General features: G+C 41.6%; 1 pseudogene; it reads right to left on the bottom strand.

Moving 5' to 3' along the window:
* Nucleotides 1-8,538: 8,538 nt before the first annotated feature.
* Nucleotides 8,539-9,047, bottom strand: LOC125349970 (annotated as a pseudogene).
* Nucleotides 9,048-20,850: the final 11,803 nt, after the last annotated feature.

Genomic DNA, 20,850 nt, shown 5'->3' with positions numbered 1-20,850 from the left:
GACCCTCCACTGGCCCATCTGTCTCGGTTCTCTAGACCCCAAAGGACAGGGCTAGCCCCTGTTGCATGCAGTCACTTAGGACAGGGATGGAAAGGAAGTGGATATATCCTTTACATTTCTCCTTTCTCATTTTTTTTTCTGGAGTCATTTTACATCTTCAAATCCTTGAGGGTCTGTTGAGTTCACATGCTTGAGAATATGACTTATGGTGAACCACTAATGTGATCTGACGTAACTCCTCTGGAATAAGGAAAGCTGAACAGCAATGGCATGACGGTTGTCATGCGTCCAAGCAGCCTGTTCGCCAGTAGGGTACCTGGGAGTGAGAGCTGTGCCCTAGCTTAGGCACTGCCACAAACATGCTTGTGCTGTGAGCGGAATGTTGAGAGTCTTAGATTTCGCATGTAAAGAAAAGAAGGTTTCACACATGGTGGACAAAATCCTTCTCAGCATTAGCTTTATAAAGTTTGAAAGGCATAGATATCTACATATTCATTAGAAGTGCTTCAGATGACTTAAAATAGATTTCCATCTCAAGATGAATGCTTGAGGAATAATGCATTCTTACAAATAAGCCTGTGGAGTCTTTGCCCCCAAACTTTCATCTGGAAGTCACTCCTGGTCTCTCAAAAACACTATGAAATTTATTAGTAGATCATAGGCTAAAGTATGACATCGTTTTCTTACATTTCTAGTGAGCAGAGGTCTCATGAGGAAATCATGATGTTAATTTCTGGTTTAAGTTTGTCTCCTTTCAGTTTGTGATCACAGGGAGCCATTTGACCTGATGGAATCACATGTTTTTCCCATTTGCTATCTATGCACTGAAATATTATGATTTTTAGGAAACTTACTAGATAAAGTTGAAAATGTACAAAGATGCTTGTAACCAAGAGAAAGTAAGATTGTACCCCACTCCATGTGTGTGTATGTAATACATATGTAAGTACATACTCCTATACACATAAACACATATATACACATATACATATATACAAGGAAAACCTCAGATATGTGATTTATGATTCATGCAAAAGAAAATACATCCATTATGACTTAGAAATAATAGCATTCATCCACCACTTTCACACTGATTTTCAATAATATTGATCATATCCTATAGTTGGACATATTCTATCTTCAGCTGCACAAATAAAATTTTAAAAATTCACATTTTAAGAGAGGAAAATGTGCATTACTAGAGAATTAACTATTTTAATTGATTCATTCAGTCAATCAATATATTTTGTTTGAGCATCTACTATGTACCGGGCATATGTGCTAGACATTGGAGAAACATCAGACAACATGATATAAAAAAAACCCTGTTTCACCATATGTGAAAATTTCTGCTTCATAGCTTTAAAATCTGGGGAATCGTGGAGGTGACAGGAATAGAAAAAAAAGCATAGTATAGTTAATTCATTAGATGATAATAGTTGGGGAAAATAAGATGGGAGGGAAAAAAGGAGAGAAGAAAAGAAGGGCAGGAGAAATGGGAAGAGATAGTGAGGGAGGAGAGCAAGAGAGTGAGAGAAAGTGAGAGCAAGCTGGACACATTATGGGGAGCAGTCCAGAAAGGCCTCTATGAAGAGGTGGTCTGTACGAGAATGCGAAGGGTGAAGATGGTTGAGGACATCGATCTTAGTCCCTAATGTGAAAGCTAATTTACACACACACACACACACACACACACGCACACACACACACAAAGGTCCTACTGAGAATCAAGTGTCTACAGCTGGGCCCAGAAGGCAATGTGTTAAGCCTTCCTCCTGCACACCACTAACATTGTGACCCCTGGCCATCTCAGAGAGGTTGCTGAAGTCGTGATACCCAGGAGCGTCTTTTGTAGTGGGAGCTGATCGATGCCATGAACCAAGCAGTCCCAAAAGACTTAAGTCTAGAAGCAAAGGCTTCTGACAAATTTTCAGGCATTCCTTACCCAGGACACCCTTTTTCTCCCAGGGGGACAGTCAGCTTGCTCATATCCATCAATTTCCTCACAAGGCACACAGAGGTCGATCAGACACCTACAGCCACAAGGGTTTGGAGTGCCATGGGAATCCAGGGAATTTCATGAGGGGATGGGTTCCCAGCTTTGATTATTGACTAATTCATCAATATTGACAGAAAATGTATCCTTAGAGAGCTCTGAGCCACTCTCTTATCTTGTTTCCTGCATTTCAAGTAAAATAAAAATGCTCATTTGCAACCTAAGAAATAAAAATATAGCCAGGTGCCAGGGGCTCACGACTGTAATCCTAGCTACTCAGGTGGCTGAGATATGAGGGTTCAGAGCCAGCTTGGGCAGGAAAGTCTGTGAGACTCTTACCTCTAGACTCTTAATGCCAGATGAGGTGTGGTGGATCAAGAGATTGAATGTTAGCCTTGAGCAAAAGGAGCTCAGGAACAGCAGCCAGGGCCAGAGTTTAAGCCTAAGGATTGGGAAAAAGAAAGTAAAATATAAAAACTGAAATGAAAGTTCAGCCAGTGAGAACCATAACTGCGGCAGCAAAAGGGGAGCTCCAGATATAATTTCTGAGCTATGAGATCTCTCTATTTACCTCCACCACCTGGGAGCCTTGCCAGCAGCACCAAATGATTTGGTGTCTCCCTTATTTGCTCTGCTACCTGATGTCATAGGCAATACAACACTCTACAAAGGCAATCTTGGGAGTTTAGCATTCAGGGGATGGATCTCTCTCTAACCCACTTCCTGAGGTCACTCATTCAATTCCTTAATATTACAAAAAAATAGCCCTGGAGAGGCAAAGATTGATTTAAAATTGTGCTTATATATAAAGGACAGATATTAGATAAGTAGAGCTTGTGCTGGGAAGAAAAGGCCCCAGTGACAGCAAGATGAGGGAAGAGGCTCAGGAGGAGGGTGGAGATGGGTGACAAGAAGCATATAGGATGTAGGTAAGAAGGGGATGAAAGCATCACCTCCTGCATTGCTGTGCTGGAGGACACCAGCAATGCCTATACAGATCTGCAGTTGTAGGCAATGTAACAAACTGAAGGACCAACTCAGATTCCGCCCCTTCCCCTGGAGGCTCCCCATAGTCCAGAAACCCTCCGGACATTCCAGAAGGTGGGAATAATCCAGGACATCTTTCCATCAGGAGCCTAATAGTGAGGTGGGAGGGAAGAGGGACATGTCTGACTGGTTCCACCCCTGGACAATCAAAAGCAAGTTCTACTGAGGGTTTGGGGTGACTCATAGAGCCTTGCCTAGTGAACCATGGCCTCCAGACATCCTGTGAGCCCAGTGAGCAGGACAGCTGCGTAGGCTGGGCTGCCAAGAGAAGCTCAAGAAGAAATGTCTTGCCTGTAATCCTAATCCTACTTACTCAGGAGGCTGAAATCTAAGGATTGTGGTTCAGAGCCAGCCGGGACATGAAAGTCCATGAGACTCTTATCCCCAATTAACCACCAGATAACCGGAAGTGGTGATGTGGCTCAAAGTGATAGAGCGCTAGCCTTGAACAAGAGCTCAGGGACAGTGCCTAGGCCCTGAGTTCAAGCACAAGGACCAGCAAAAACAACAACAAAAATAAAACTGTACTCATTACCTGACTTAACTGTAACCCTTTACAATAACAATAAAACTAATAATAATAAAAGCAACACTCAATAGGAGTATAAGGCAGGGTGAGATGGAGTCAGTAGAGTACTTGGGACAATTAAGAGGAATGTCAGTGTTAAAGGCAGGCTGAAAACAGGACGGCTGGAAATAAGGATAGAGCAGGGGCAGAGAGGAATTAAAGACCAAGTCAAGTCTGAGAATCTAGAGGGCAACATAGTAAAACCAAGATGTCTTGAGACAAATTAGATTTGACCCCAGGGAAGGGGCTGAAAAGTCTGGAAACATCTGCAAAGGATTTTCACAGTGCACCCTCCAAGATCTGAGCCACTCCATCAAAGCCCTTGTGGATGATGCAGAAAAGACGTGGAGGTGGATGCAAACTCATTAGATTGTTAAAAACAAGAAGTCTGGCTAGGCACTGGTAGCTCATGCCTATAATCTTAGCTACTCAGGAAGCTGAATTCCGAGGATCTCAGTTCAAAGCCAGCCTGAGCAGGAAGGCTTGTGAGACTCTCATCCTCCCTCCACACCCCTCCTGCCCCCCCCCCAATCACCAAAAAAGCCAGAAGTGAAGCTATGGCTCAAGTGGTAGAGTACCAGCCTTGAGTAAAAAAGCTAAGAGACAGTGCACCAGGCCTTGAGTTCAAGCCCTAGGACCAGTACAAAAACGAAGAAGAGCAAACAAAAATAAACCCACTAAAACAAATCCTGAGAAGTATAGCAATAAATAAACCTCTCATCCATAATTCCCTAAATTAATTGGCTCTTAGACCCCTTTTCTATATTGCATCATATCTGTTCCTAGACATATTTTGGTAAATGCTACTAGGCATGTATGTCAGGCCACCATGATCAACCAACCACCTAAGGTTTCCTGGCCACTAAGGTGGTGCATGGCAGAGCTCTTGCTGCTCTATACAGGTTACTTCTCGTTCTAACCCCCAGGACCTCAGGGCCATACCAATGCTTATTTCATATCCTCTCTCCTCTCTGCCCCTAGGTGCCTTCGGATGTCTGTTGAAATGTAGCTCAGAGAACATCAGTGGCTTATTCTGTTGTCCTGAAAACTGTGACTACGTTATGGAAACTCCCTTGATCCAGTGGAAAGAGTGTTTTTCCTGTAGCTGGTGAGCAATGCCCTTTTCTCCTAACTGCCTTAACTGTACCTTTTAAATCTGGAGGCTTTTTGCGTCTTGTTTTTCACTGGAATGCTCGATGTTACCTCAAGGCACAGCTGTCAGTTAGCTGTACTATATTACAAGCCAGTGCTGGCTAACAGACCATGAACCATTGATAGCTAATACCCTTAGTTACATCTCATCCCAACTGAATACAGGAGCTGAATGGCTAAATTTGTTTTTCCAAAGGACAATGATTAAAGGAGTTGACAAAACCACTTGAATGCGAAATTTCCAACTGTCCAAAATGAAACGCTTTCCCCCGATCTTAGAGTCCTGGATTAGGGAGGTTTCTTTTCCTACTGCATGTAAATAATGAATCTTGCCTTTTCTGGAAATCCATCATCAGAGAGTATGTTGAATACTGAAACAATGGCAGTCTAAATGGTCCTGCAGAGACATTAACTAGCTGGAACTAATTCAGAAATGTGCATGGAGCATGATGAAGATGACTGTGGGGAAAAGTGTCATACCTCACCTGACCAGATGGGGATGAGGGGCAGGACCAGCACTGAGCTATAGAAAGCCATCCGGATTGTGGAGAAAGATAAAGTTACTTGAAAATTGCATCCAGACTTATGCATCTCCCTCCCTCCTGCCCTCGCTTCCTCTATCCCATCCTCTCTCCCTCTTTTCCTCCCTCCTTCCCTCCTTCCCTTCTCCCCTTCCTTTCTTCCCTCCCTTCTTTCCTTCTTTTCTTTCTTTTAAAGAAGCCTTTTGTCAGAGGATATAAAAGCTACATTTTTAAAAACTCATTTTCTTGCTGAGAGCTGCAAGCATAACCAGCAGCAACAGCCAGTAATTAATCATGGCTCTGGAGATGGGAGCATGCGTTCAAAGACATTTTCAACCCACTCAAACGCGTCATGGGTTTCAAATTCTGCCATGGAGCGCAATCTCTGGAATGAGGTTTTTACATTCTTTCTCATTTTGATGGACCTATTGAGTGTGGCCAAAGGTGGCTTTTAGGAAGTCATCAAAAGGGGGTGGAATATCCTCCTGAAGAATCTAGCTGAGACAAGCACCTGGGAAGCAAAATGGGTATAGCAGATGGGCAGGGATTAACATATGGTACCACACAATCTCTGATATTTTGGTCACACCCCTGTGTTGCAATTGATAGAGACTCAAGTTATGCAAGCAATTCATAGCAAAGATGCTGTACAACAGCATTGGAAATAGAAAGTGCTCAGGATGAGAGGAATTTCTAGAAATTATCTGTGCTCTCTCTTGCTCTCAGGAGTGCCAGAGCTGCCCTCTGTTGGCTTGTCTGTCTCTTTTAGCCCTCTGTTCCAGGATTTATAGGGTGGCTTCTAGTGTTTACTCATAGAATTCCCTTTCTCAGAACTTCATGTATCCTGGCTCCCTGGCATGCTATTCTCTTTGCAGGCCATCTTTTAAAATGTTGACTCTTGCTAGTAGCTGACTTATTCTCCATGCTTTTGCATGGCTCATCCTTTCCAAGAGAACAATTTTAACTGCTCCAGATTATAATTATCAGTCGGACCATATCATCAATTTCAGACCTGCCTTGGGATCAGGGTTTCACCCCTGAACAAATCATCTGTGACCAGGTAGAATAAAGTTACACCACTGAACACAAGCTCCTCCCAAACTGCCCTGAATCTGGGCTTGTGATCAAGGCAGGCATGGAGACAGGTCTCAGGACTGTGCATCCCTGTTCCTGAGTTAATGAGGTCTCCCAAGACAGCCCACACTGTGCTCATCCAGTAAGCCCACATAGCTAGCAGGTCTTCTTCTTCTTCTTCTTCTTCTTCTTCTTCTTCTTCTTCTTCTTCTTCTTCTTCTTCTTCTTCTTCTTCTTCTTCTTCTTCTTCTTCTTCCTCCCCCTCCCCCTCCCCCTCCCCTCCCCCTCCCCCTCCCCCTCCCCCTTCCCTCCCCCTCCTCCTCTTCTTCTTCTTCTTCTTCTTCTTCTTCTTCTTCTTCTTCTTCTTCTTCTTCTTCTTCTTCTTCTTCTTCTTCTCCTCCTCTTCCTCCTCCCCTCCCCCCTCCTCCTCCCCCTCCCCCTCTCCCTCCTTCTCCTCTTCCTCCTGTTTTTGTAAAATACTTTATTATAAATTTGTGGGTGACATACAAATACAGGAAAATGTTCTCAACATTACAAGCCATCAGAAAATGAAAAGCACCATGTATCTATTAGAATGAGTAAATTATTAAAAACAACAATGAAAATACCAAGGGTGAGCAGGCTTCTCATGAGTTGCTGGTGAGAAGGTACACATGAACACTTTGGAGCATAGTTAGCAACATCTATCAAGCAAAATAAACACTTAGCATGCATATTATTTTCTTGGGAGTTGTAACAAAGTGTCAAAGTAAGTGGCTTAAAACAAAAGAAATTTGTGATGCACATTTCTGGTAGCTACAAATGGTGTTCTACGTGTAAATAAATCTCTAAGGTATTCTGTTTCCCCTTCTTTGTGACTATTACCTGAGGCAAACTCATAATGATTGCTGCCCAGATTCTTCCTGTTGGATTTCCTGCTACCTCTTCCCTGTCCCTCCAGTCTGGTGTCTATTTTTCTGGATTATGTTATCTCTTGTTTATAGTACATAGGGGTTCCCATTGCCTAAAGCATACAGTCTAATTCCTTGATGTTGACAGGTTGCCATGGTTTGTTCTCTGCCAGCTTCTTACCATCTCTCACGCTCCTCCTTTTTTCTCTACTCTCTAGTTACTCAACTTCGTTCAGATCCTTGTGTACTCTTCCTTGATTCAGGGACTTGGTACTACTTTTCCCCTTGCCTGACCCTGCCTCTTCTCCACAGCTAGAAGTTCACTTTCCTCTGCCTTCGTACCTGTGAGGAGGCAGGGCGCACTGAGTGGCTGCACCTGGCTCCGTGCGGGCACATTCCCTCTGTGAATTCTGTCTGAGAATGTCTTGTGGATATGTTTTAAACCCCCCAAAGTGACAATTTCTGTCTGTGGATCCAAATGAAAGATAGTAAAGAATTATGTGGACAAAGGAAAAGAGAGAGAGGTATAATATTTGAAACACGGGGTACACATAGACTCTGAAGGAAGAAAAAAAGATCTCTGGTCTTTGATTACAGAGAGAAATATGCCGCCCCAGAGGGATTGCAAGATCAAAGGACTTAGCTGAGAACCTTCTCAAGGCCATTAACAGCAGCAGGATTTAGGCTCTGGATTAAACTCTTTAGTGGAGGAAAGCTGGACTCCTCTTTAAAGCATTTGGAATTGCTGTGGTACTTCTGTGAATTGGGACACCTGTTTCCTGGGGTTTCCTGGGACAGATTGCATTCCAAGGTGCAGCCTCAAACTTGCTGTGTTTCCAATGTCCAGTTTGCTCTGTTTCTTCCTGGTGAAAGTTCAAAACGACATGCACTGTCAGTTATTTGTCCTTTAGGACACTTGGCCTGGGCTTGCTTCCTGTGTTTTGCTTAGGGAAATGGGTGGGAGGGGGGGCAGGAGAAGAGAGCTGGAAACCTTGCCACATAGACCCTTAAGAAAGAGACAGGCAACCCCTCCTTGACTTTAGCCACACCGATGAGGTCCTGGAGGCAAGCGTTTGTGATCTCTGTCCTACTGGCATAGGATGGATAGCAATTTTCCAGAATCACTGCCAGAAGTGATGCCATTCCTCATATGTTTCAATGTGAGAGTTCAAATGCCTCATCTTCCTCCTCCTTTTCTTTTTCCAATGCAGAATTGGACCCAGGGCTTTGTACAGGGTCAGTAAGGGCTCTACTAGTCTCTTCTCCTTTCCTTTCCTCTTTCTTTCGTTCTTTTTTTTTTTTGAAGATTTATACAGTTTATTAATCCCTCTGTGAAAAATTCACCATCATCGCAGGTCAAGTCATTGCAGGATCTTTATTCCTTTGGCTTTTTGCCAGCCCCAACATTGGCCTTTGCAGTCCCTCTGACTTTCTTCATCCTGTTTTTGCGTTCTTTCCACTGTTTCCTTGAGGTCTTTTTCTTTTCATACAGGCCATGTCGTGCAAGTCTATGTTTGGGCTCATTTTTTTTTTGCATAATCCAAGGAATCATAAATCATGCCAAAGCCAGTTGTCTTGCCACCACCAAAATGGGTTCTGAATCCAGATACAAAGATGACATCAGGTGTGGTCTTGTACATTTGGGCAAGTTTTTCCCGAATTTCTGTCTTAGGTACTGTTGCCTTTCCAGGGTGAAGGACATCGATAACCATCTGCTTCCTCTGAAGTAGCCGGTTGGTCATGAACTTCCTGGTCCGGATAGTTACTGTGTCGTTCATGATGGTGATAGACCTTCAGACGGCCAGGGAGGAAAAGAGCTCCTCTCCTCTTTCTTTCTCTTTCTTTCTTTCTTTCTCTCTTTCTTTCTTTCTTTCTTTCTTTCTTTCTTTCTTTCTTTCTTTCTTTCTTTCTTTCTTTCTTTCCCTTCCCTCCCTCCCTCTCTCTCTCTCTCTCTCTCTCTCTCTCTCTCTCTCTCTCTTCTTTCTTTCTTTCATGTGTCAGTCCTAGGGCTTGAACTCAGAGCCTGGGGTGCTGTCCCATACCTTTTTTGCTCAAAGTTAGTGCTCTACTACTTGAGGCAAAGCTTCACTTCAGGCTTTTTGCAAGCTAATTAAGGATGGGTCTCACAGATGTTCCTTCCTGGTTTGGCAGAACTTGGCCTTCTGAGTAGCTAGGATTGCAGCCATGAGCCACCAGCTTCTGGCTTCAAGCACTAGTTTGCTTTAGGCATAAAAATTATCCACCTCTGTTCCTGGAATCCTTACTGCCAGCAGCAGGTGGCGACCACAGTATTGCCTCACTCTACCTGGGGAGAAGATGGCTGACCTCAGCATGCACTACTAGGTAAAACCTGAGCATTGGTCTTCTTGGACAGGATCAAAGAAGGAAGCAATTGCTCTGGATACTCACATCAGTATTGTGGCCTGAATTAGATCGACTATAAGCCATACCCTAAAACCATGTTCCTCTACTATACCCCCAATATCCTGTCATTGCTGGGGCTTGGTGAAAAGGCAGTGGGTGGCTTATCAGAAAGACTGCTTTCATAGTTATTCATTTTCTTGATAGTTCAGCCTAAGATGGGAGAGCCTTACCCTTCAGCCATCCAATCTGAGACTGATATATGTAAGCATTAGCTGCACCATTTCAACAATTATTTAACCTATTTTTCACTCTTCAACCAAACAACCACTAAACTGGATTGCCAGTCTGTGCTTTTGTGTTTTTGTCTATCTGTTTTTTTGTCTACCTGTAAAATTAAGAGATTGCATCCATTTGCTGAAATCCTCCTTTCCTTCCACATTTCTATATCACATTTCACACTAAATCATCAGAAGACTATAGAAAAGGGGGAGGAAGTCCATTATTTTCACTGATGAGCCATCACAGAAAGAATAATGAGTGTTTGGGTACAGAGTACACAGAGAGCCTGATTTCTAGACTTAAGATGCCTAATTAAATGGTGGCCTCTCCAAGGTCACAGCCTCCTTCCTGTTGGTATCTCTCTCCTCTCTGTGCCTGGTACGGTCATAATGCCATGCAGAATGTGGGCTCTCTGACAGCTCTTGATTTAACCTTACCAGACCTTGTTTCTTTTTTTTCCAAAGTGGCTCCTAGGCCAGTGGCTCAGGCAAGTCGTGGAAGTACAGCATCACTGTAGAGATTTGTGTTTGTTCTTCTTCCTCCCCCTGCCCCGCCCCCCTCCTCATCACTGATTGGACCACCGTGTGCGTTCAAGGCTAGATCTACGAAAAGGCACTCTCATTTGGTATGCTGGCTTCTTTGCTTATAGTCAGACTGCCTTAGGATGTTGATTTTTTGTTCTTTTGCTATTGTTTCCTTGCTCTCTATTTCTAATTCTTCTTTCATCCAATGGCTGCTACTGTTATTTCCACCCTGTGTGCTTGGCCCCCTGATCCAGCTCTGGGCTCTGTAACCCATGGCAACAGGAGAAAGGAAGCAGGAGAAGCAGGTGATTGCATACCACCTCTCTCTCTCTCTCTCTCTCTCTCTCTCTCTCTCTCTCTCTCTCTCTCTCTCTCTCGCTCTCTCTTTCTCGTGTGCGCGCACGCACACGCTCACACACACGCACACACACAGACTGTTCTTTCCCTCCTTTCCTCTCTCCTTCCTTCCCTCTCTCTGGCTCTGGCAGTGCTGGTGAAGTGCACAAAGGGAAGAGTCTCCTGGCTGCAGTGCCAATTAGAGACACAGGCCTCCTGGTGCTGGGCTTCCGGGTCAGGGGTCAGCATGCAGCAGCTGCGGGGAAGCAGGGCAGGGGCCCCTTGTGCCTGCTCCAGCTCCTCATATTTCTCCAGGGCAGCAAAGTCACATCTGACCTTGCATACACAGTTCCAAATGCCTTCACAATCACCCATGTCTGCAAGCTGGGAGCTTTATATATGCCATTGTGGGGATTGGCAAGATTGTGCACATTAGTAATAACCAAACTTGCATATATTTACAGCAAGAAGACATGTCTTTCTACATGAGTTGACAAATGGAAATCATAATTAAGTCATTTGAAATTTAAACCCTCATCCTTCTGCCTGACTTCTGTGTTTATGAGTTCTGGGGAGTTTTAATCCACTTCAGCATCCTCGCCAGATGTTCTACTTGGTTTGACCTAAGTGAGTGACTTATGCTCAAAGTTGTAGAAATTTCCTTATCTCACTTGGTCAGGACTAGTGTCTGTGGCTTAGTGAAGATGTCATTAAAGGGGAACATCATAAAAGGTGTTACATACAAATTTATGTAATATTTATTTCCCCCTAAACATTACAAATACACATTTATATACCACTCTTGACATAGACCCAAGGTCTGACATTTAAAAAGCAAGTCAACATTGTTCTTGTCTAAGCTGTGTCCATAATACATCACCTACAACTTCCGGTTTTAGTTTCTTAGAACAGTAGGAGTTTACAGACATTTATAAGACATATTGAGCCCAGAAACTGCTTAGTTCTGGAGGTTTTCTCCCATCACTTATTTCCTTTTGCATTCGTGTTTCCTTATTTTACTTACTATCTCATATTATTATGACTTTACAAAGGCAAATGAAGCTGACAACAACTGACTTGGGAATATAAACAAGCTTATTTTTTGTAAATTGGGCACTGAATTTGTAGGTTGCAGAAATGTCTAGACATTCAAAAGAGTAGCACCCAGAACCTCAGTGGAACCAAAAACTCTTAGCCAATCTAGTACATGCAAGCTGAATGTGATGACTCCTATTAGACTAAGACTAGAAATCTGTTAGCAGTATGGATGTAGGCAGCTCCTTTCATTGGTCTCTTCTATACATTAGCTCCTGAATCTGTGTCTTCATCTCAAGATCAAGTCATTGTAATAAACACTTGGATATCTCCACTTGTCCCAACTGTTCTATAATTCAGTATGTTGGCAAGCCAGCGCTTCTCTTCCTTTATGATGGAGTAGAAGTAACTTGGCTAGCAGGAGAACTCCTTCATCAAAAGCAATCTCCAGTCAAGTTGAAGCCAAGGTGAGGGTACAGGAGCCGAACTTCTTTCATACTTCTCCAAATTAACCTCCAAAACCCCTCTAGAATGCTTCAGAACACAGTTGGAACACCTTCAGAATGGTTAGAAGCCTTGGAACTCAATAGGTCTGAGTTCAAGTCTTCACCATGCCAAATGTTATCTAAATGACTTTGGTCTAACTGGTTATTATTGCAATCCCAGTTTCCTCAGAAATAAAGTGGGAATGATATAGCTTCCAATAAAAATTGTGAGCATAAGATGAAATGGTGCATGAAATGCACTTGACATGCTGAGGTGCTCAGCAGTGTCCAATCAGTGCTTTTCTCTGATGGTCTATTTTGTTTAATGGCACCAGTTCCCAACATTTAAAACCTCCGTCATCTACTGACCTTTCCTTCTCTTGGATCACTGCTCCTACCAAATCCATGCAGTCACCCAGTCATTTGGGAAACTGAATTTTCTCACCCCCAAATGTTTAACCTTCGCTTTTGGTGTCTGCTTTACTCCCATTGTCACCAACTCATTTCATGTATCCATTGTCCCTTACCTTCCTGCTAATCTGCATGCTGAAATTCATTTGACATATTGATGCACAATGGCCTTTGTACATCTCAGAACTAGCAGGGCAGAGGTGCTCAGACTACTTCATTTTTGCCTGGTGGATGACCATGTAAAGTCCATGTGGCAGACCTTGACATTCAAAATGTTCCAAGCTTTACACCTTTTTTTTTTTTTCATGCTACTCTTTGACCACTTGCCACTGTCATCCTGGGTTCAGTTACTTTGTGATTCTCTGAACTAAGCATCTTATTCTTCCACAGTCTGTGTCCTTCCCTGAGCCATTCCTCACTTTCCTTCCACATCTCCTCCCATGAGGGCTCAAGCTGAACCGGCACTGTTTAATAAGTTGTCCATTTTTTCCTCCCTGACCCCACTATCCAAAGTCTATACCAACCTTCCTATTGCGTTGTTAATGCCAAATTGTCTCCCTCGTGGACTTGGCACCGAACTATACTATAATAAACTTCAAAAATGTATCTTGAGAAAATGTTTTTAATAAAGTCCCTGCCTCTTAGATAAGATCCAGCACAAGAAACAAAGCCAAAAGGCTTCCTGCAGGTGTATAGGGTACTGTCTTGTCAGTGGCCTCACAAAATTGAGCATTGTTCCACTGAATATACTGCCTTTCTCCCAGCAAGTTGGACATGCAGGCAAGGGCAGAGATTGGTCTAGAGGAGCAGGTTCCTTGACTATGTGTTGCTTCAAGTCTGTCCACTGTTTCTTAAGAAAGGGAAACATGCCATATTATAAAGAGGAAGACATGTGGATCTTGCTGCCAGTTTATTTTCTGCATACCAAGTTGGTAGGGTATATATGATATTATATGTAATATTATATTGCATATACTTACATGTGTATATGTATTTATTTTATGTGTGCACATGTATGTATGTATATATACATGGAAAATTTGATGCCAGTAACAAAATCTGTACCATAACTTTCTGCATCAAAAGCCTATTCCATTTCCACTACAACAAAATTAAACCATCATACAATATCATTCTGTGTTTAACCATGAAAAACATAGAACATTGCAAGGAATGGTAGAAAAAGGTCTCAATTGACCTTATGAACTGAACAAAGCCAAATATCCCTTCTTTTTTTATTAAGCTCGACAGACTGACTAATGGAAAGTTGGGCATTGGGCTCCAAGTACTGGAGAAAGCCGCCATTAACAAACAAGCATCTGCTTGCTTCCTTCCACAGTCCCTGCCAGCTGCAGCCATAGCTCAGTAAATTATTCCGCTAATTCTATTGGCTCATTCCTTCATCTCTCTAATGCAGAATATTGATTTGTGCTGGGAAGTCTGAGCTTACACAGATTCTAAAGGTGTAAGCAGGGTGTGTGTATGTGTGTGTGTGTGTGTGTGTGTGTGTGTGTGTGTGTGTGTGTGTGTGCTGTACTAGGGTTTAAACTCAGAGTCTGGTATTTGCTAGTAAGGTGCTCTGCCACTTAAGCCACACCCCAGTCATTTTTCACTCAAATTATTTTTAGTAGACTCTCATGTTTTTACCCAGGGCCAGGCTTAGACCTTGATCTATCTACCTATGCTTCCTGCCTTGTTGGGATGACAGGTACATACCATCACACACACAGATTTTATTAGTTATGATGGGGTCTCTATACCTTGTTGCCAGGAGGTCCTTAAAAACAATCCTTCCAAGATGTGCCTGTTGAGTAGCTGGAATTACAGATATGAGCCAGTGTGGCTGGCTTGTTTTGACCCATTTTGAAAGATGGTGAGAATGAGCTGGGAGCTATCACTAAATAATTAATCTTTAAATGATTATTTGATGTAGAAGTTTTACTTGGGGAGGGACATTTCTACAACAGATACTTATTCTAGTGCTGTTCTAGATTTTCAGAAACACCAAGGTATTGTGGTTCAGAGTCTGTGACCCAGCCTCTACTCATAGTAGAATGATAAGGATGGAACTGTTTCCTCCTCTCAAAGTGGCAGTGATGACTCCCATAGAGGTGAGAATAGGATGAAATACTACGTGGAATTCAGTTGCTGCAGCCTAGCCATGTCATTGAACTCAGTCTCAGGGCTATGTTGTACTTCTGGAAAGCTTAAAGGTAGTGGAAGGTACTGTTTTCAGCTTCATTGAGAAAAGAAGATAGGTTTTTAGGTTTAGACGATGACTCTATTGAGAAGAAATTAGCCACTGATCCCTCCAGAGTTTACTAAGCACCAACGTCTCTGGAAGGACAAGGTAGAAGAAAGTCTACCCGTGTGTGTGTGTGTGTGTGTGTGTGTGTGTGTGTGTGTGTGTGTGTGTGTGTGTGTATATATTAGAATAATACCCTTGGGCATTCCGGGGTTACCAGATCACTTATAAAATGTAAGATGCTTGATATAAATTCCCCACCCACTCCAAGCTTCAATTTCACAGCCATTGAATATCAAAGAATTATTCTCAGGGTCTTCTTATTTTAAATTTTACAAAAACATAGCAGAACAAAATGCTGAAACAGGATTCAGGATATCTTTCATAGATGGAACTCGCATCCCATTCAGAGTAAACATCCTGGCTTATGTGAGGCATGGCTATTCTGAAAGATGACCAGAAGCCCAGAACACTAAAAAATCATGGGTCACTTCAGAAAGTTTGGAAAAATCTAAGGGCTTCCCCCTTCCTGGGTTCAGAACTGTCAATCCCAAATGAATGTTTGGGAAACTGCCTATTCACTTGCTGGGGACAAAGCTCCAGGTGGGACACTGCGTACAACACTCATCTCATCCCCACATATAACACTGTGAAGGCCGATACTACAGTACCCATTAGACATTGGGGCATACTAAGGCTCAGAGAAGTGAAATTACCTATACCTAAGAGTTCAATGCTAGTAAGTAACTGAGACAGGATCCATCCTGCCCGTTGACCTGCAGAAACTATCCTAAATTGCCTATGTTACAACATAGATCACAATAAATGAACCCCATGAAATTGCTAATGTTCAGCCAATTTTCCCCTAAAAATGTGAGAATCACATGCTACAGCCATCCTCACTTGACCCTCTCTAAACTTTTTGTATAGATACTACACAATGCCCCAAGAAGAACATAGGTAAATGTATTTGAAGACTTTATTTAAATTCCACGTTCTTTTCTTCTGCAAAATTCCAGGCAAGCTGATGGATCCAGCCTCAATGATTCGTATATTACTTGACATTTTCTAATGATTTTGTAATTAATCTTTGTATTTTTAAAAACAGCTTTATTGCGTTCTGACCAGATGTGTTTTGCTCTTATTGGCTGCTGAACTTGAACACATTTTACCACGATGACTTTTACATTACTTCCTGGTTCCTTTTATTCTCAGCTCAGCAATATTGGAGTAATTATTGCTCTTCATACTTTCCAAATGTGAGGACAGATTTTAAAAACATAAACTACATGAATGTAATTATATTAAGTTCTCTGGGATCTAAAAATATTCTCCAGAGGGGCAAAAATTTACCATAATTACACATGCCTAAGATACACTTGAGTAGCCATTTGAATAGAAAAAAAAAAACCTTTTAGATGTCATAAAATGATAAAAAATGTATTACATGGGATGCATGAATAAATAAATGAATGTTTGGGCACATTAGTATTTATTATCTGTGTTTCATATTTACAGCAAATTAATGTGTTGGGTTTATAAGCTTTATTTCCTCCCTCCCCAACAACTCCGTATCTGTATTTGCCTATCACAGCGATCAGAGAGTCCTTTTAGAAGGAATTCCACTGCTCCTAATGTCTTCATTTGCCACTTTTTAAACTTTTTCCTTTCCTTGCTTATTTATGTATTTTTTATTTAGTACTGAAGATTAAACCCACGGTCTTATCTATGCTTGCTAAGCAAGTACTGTACCTTGGGAGCCAGACCCCACCTCTTCTAGAGTTTAGTTTGTTATCAGATAGGGTTTTGCTCTAACTTTGCCGTGGGTGTTCTGTAACTGAGATTTTCCTACCTCCAAGAATTTAGGATTACAGATGTTTGCCAACACACCCTGCTTTTTTTGTTCTTTTTTTGAGATCATATCTTTGCAAGGGCCTTTATTGCCCACAGTTGGATCCAACTCTTGAGTTCAAGGAACTCAACTCCTGAATTACCTTCCTGACATTGCTTTGCCTTTTCTTTTAGAAGATAAATTTCTTCAATGTGTAGTAGTACAGTCATCAGATAAATTCAGTTCTCTTTTGTCTAGCTCATCCAAGGAGAATGTTGGTGAAGTAAAATGCTTCATTTACTTTTGCTTGAGAGCTTTTACTTGTGGAGAGAACTTTCATTGTTGCTCTCATTTCACATGAACATTACACTTGACAATATCCATTTCTTTTTACTTGCTTTCTTATGTCCCATTAGTAAGTATCAGGGTTTGAACACAGGCTTCATGCTTCTAAAGCCAGCACTCTACCACTTGAGCCACACCTTTAGCACTTTTGCTCTGGTTATGTTTTAGATAGGGTCTTTCTTTTTGTCAAGGCAGGCCAGGACTACAATTCTCCTGTTTACACTTCCTTCTGTAGTAGCAGTGACAACAGGTGCATCTCTCATGTCCAGATTTTTCTGATGAAGAGTGTTACTAAATTTTTCCCTAGGTTGGTCTCAAACAGCATTCCTTGTATTGTCTATCACTGAATAGCTAGGACTATCCATATAATCCTAGGATATAATCCTAGGTCTCTGGCCGTTGCTTTTTTAGTTTAAAAATTATTAGGTGCACTAATAGGTGTTTTGAGCACTGTTTTGTTAGACTGTATAGATGTCTCCTATTTTTTCAGTAAATACCAAGTTTGGAGTTCTTCTGGGATCTTTCCAGTCTTTGCCCATGTTTGTTTAGACAGTCTCTTTCATGGAACACAATAGACCCAGTGCTCCTTTTAGCTCTGACACTTTGAAATTATACTTGCTTTGACATATGTAGACACATTCCCAATGTGTGCTGGCCTTGCTGTAAAAAAGGCTTACATTAGGAGACATAAATTTCTCAGAAACTTGACAAAACTGAGGTGGTTTTGGGTGGTCTTCTTCAAGATCATTTAGACTTAAATACTTGGAGCCTCTAGAGATAACTCTTTTTATTAAAAAAAAGAGAAAATTTATGAATGATGATGAGATAGAGAACTGGCAAAGCCACTACTAGTGTAACAATTTCAACATCCTGTTTTTCTCTTATTTTCCTTCTGCAGCCTCCTCAGTAGTTGCAAAGTTCATTCCTGCATGCTTCTTGCAGGATGCCACAGTTATTTCCTCATTTTGTGCAGCTATTGTTATATGGTTGAGGACAATGTGACACTGGCATGTGAAGGGTTAACTCTCAGCAGTGTTGTTGCTCTGTCCTTCTTTACAATATGTTTCCTTTGAAGCAAGGGTAGAGTGCTTCAAAAGACAATCACTATAATTCTATGCAGATTTTTCCTGATTGATGAATAGGAATTTTCAATTGAATCTTTAAATGAATCAGAACCATGTAAGAGATGGATATAATCTTTACGTTTTTCTTATTAAAAGGCATTTCAAAATTGAAAAGCTTTGACATTGTATAGGTATCTGATTTATTGCCCTATGTGCTTCTTGCATCATAAAGCTGTTGTAAACGTTATATAGTGACCCCCTCCCCTTGCCCAAGAAAACAGTGTGGTCTTGTGAAGCTAAATAAAACAAAATATAAAGTTTGTGACACATTAAATCACAAACATAAATATGTACTTTATGGCCAGCTGTTATTTCTAAATGTGAACATTTTAAAACAGAAACATTTACCCAACATGCTGATTAGCAATTTCCCATTTCCAAAAGCCCAATTGCATTTAAGATGCAAAAGATTAAAATGCCTAAATAGATAAAGCTAATAGTTCATCTTCCTAAATGCTTTTATATGTTTTAAGTCTTACTGTTCCTTCCACCCCATGGACTCCAGGGATGGAGCTACTTTGATGTGGATTTGTGTTCTGTGCACATGCTGTCATTGAGACAGAATCCAACTCTGAAAGACCTGATGAGGACAGGAGTGGAGGCCATGTGGTCCCATGGACTGCATGCTGTGTGCATAGATAGCTTCCTGAGACAGTGAACTGTGCTTTTACTATCATGTCACTAAATCCAACCTTCATTTGGGCTAAAAATCATCTCATTTGCTAAAATTCCATCTCCCAATGATTTTACTCCTCCCATGCATAAAAACTGGTCAAGGAGAACATGCCACATTGCATTGGCTGGAAAATACAATTCCCTGGGGATGCCTGCTTTGCTCATTCATGCAGTATCTCTATCTCTGTAGGTAAGGCCAAATTTGTAAGTGCCTCTAGTCCTTTAGGACACATGGGCAATTGGCAGTTCAAAAGTTCATATGATGCCACATGTCCTAATAATTTTTATGTACATTTAAAACAATACTGGACTGTCAAATAAAATCCCACATGCAAACAAATGATGGAATGCAGGGGGACCCTCTGCTCTTGCCTTTTCTTCTTTGTCCGACAAGCTAATGCAATAAGGTCAATAATAAAAGGTTGTGTACTAGGCCTAAAGCCTATGACAGATAAAAAAGAAATGTTGGAAACCAATGAAGCTTTTGCACAATTAGATTTTTTGAGGCTGTGCTGTAAGGATTGCCCAGAGCCTGTTCAGTCCTGATTGATGGTAAAATCATAACTACATCATATTAGCTGTAGAGTTCACTGACAGGTTACTACAGATTAATATTGCCACTGCTGTTCACTTACCATCAAACCCGGGGAAATATGAATTGAGCCGTTCTTCTAACAAACCCCGCATATTAAAAGGTAAGGTGTTCTAAGGCACAATCTCACCCGTCACTGAGGAAAGACACAAACAATGTCTATTTGAACAATATACAGATACATTGCAGCATACTAATTAGTTTTCTGCTCAGAGAGCCCCAGCATATCTGGATGGCTAACGACCCTTCATGTGAGCTTGTTTCTTTGGAGCTCTTGGCTACAGGATTGCAAACGACACCCTAAAACGTGGAGATGCAATCTTGGTGATTTAAATGCCGGCTGCCAGGCAAATTGCAGCAACATAAATTTGGTCCATGTGTTTTGCATCGTGTGAATACAAAAACAGGGAGCACCATGGAGCTCAGTCTTGTTTGCATTGGACTGTGGAGGTTTGACGTGGGCCATTTCCAGAGACTGCTACCCATGGCCAAGGCCTGTGGGGCAGGGACTTTTTTTTAATTTGAAAAATGTAGAGAAAGCAAGAAATAAACACATGCTATTCTAATTCAATCATCCTGATGAAATTGATATTTAAAATAAAAATGTTTCTTTTTTGCCATCCCATGTTTTGGAGAAGTCAACTTTGAGACAGAGTCACAGCTCACTCTATGGTATCTGAAGTGGAAAGGTAATTCTCAATTAGTGCATGGTATGATGCCAAGAGCCTCTGCCTGGAATCAAGCAAGAGATCTCTGCCTTCGCCCCTTGGTCCAGGTGCTATCTTCTTGAGGCTTCATATATAATATATCTATAAGGAGAGAGATTGAACTTGGAGATCTCCCCATTTGAAGCTGAGCCCTATCTCCTAGGCTGTTTCTAAGTGGTAGCCTTTGAATTTCAGCCCCAGTGTCCCACAGGAGCTTGTTACAGATGCTGAATTTGGGTTCCACCACACATAGTTAATACCCTGAAGAACCACTAACATGAGAATGGCAAAGTGTGGCCAAAATCATTATAGACCTTCCATGGTTACTTTAGAGAGAATACACACAAATGGCTAGAGAGTCATCCCGGAACCCGGGGAAAGAAGATAAACGTGTCTTTTTATTTGCTGAGAGAAAATTGCCCAGCTATTATTTAGATATTTTATCTATTCATTTAAAGAGAATAATATCCTTGATAATTGTAAACTGTGTCATAGTTACCTTACCGGCTATAGAGTGACAACTTTGAAAATCCATGAAGCTCAATTAATATCTAGAATGTATTAAAAAAAACTTTCTGCAAATGGACGAGGAAAAGTGAAGGAACTCTAAGGAAAAATGCATATAATATGTGAAATGGAAATGATGATC

This window comes from Perognathus longimembris, chromosome 4, assembly GCF_023159225.1.
Source record: "Perognathus longimembris pacificus isolate PPM17 chromosome 4, ASM2315922v1, whole genome shotgun sequence".
Classification (NCBI taxonomy): domain Eukaryota; kingdom Metazoa; phylum Chordata; class Mammalia; order Rodentia; family Heteromyidae; genus Perognathus; species Perognathus longimembris.
The sequence above is the reverse complement of the archived record's forward strand: the minus strand, read 5'-3'. Positions and strand labels throughout refer to the sequence as shown.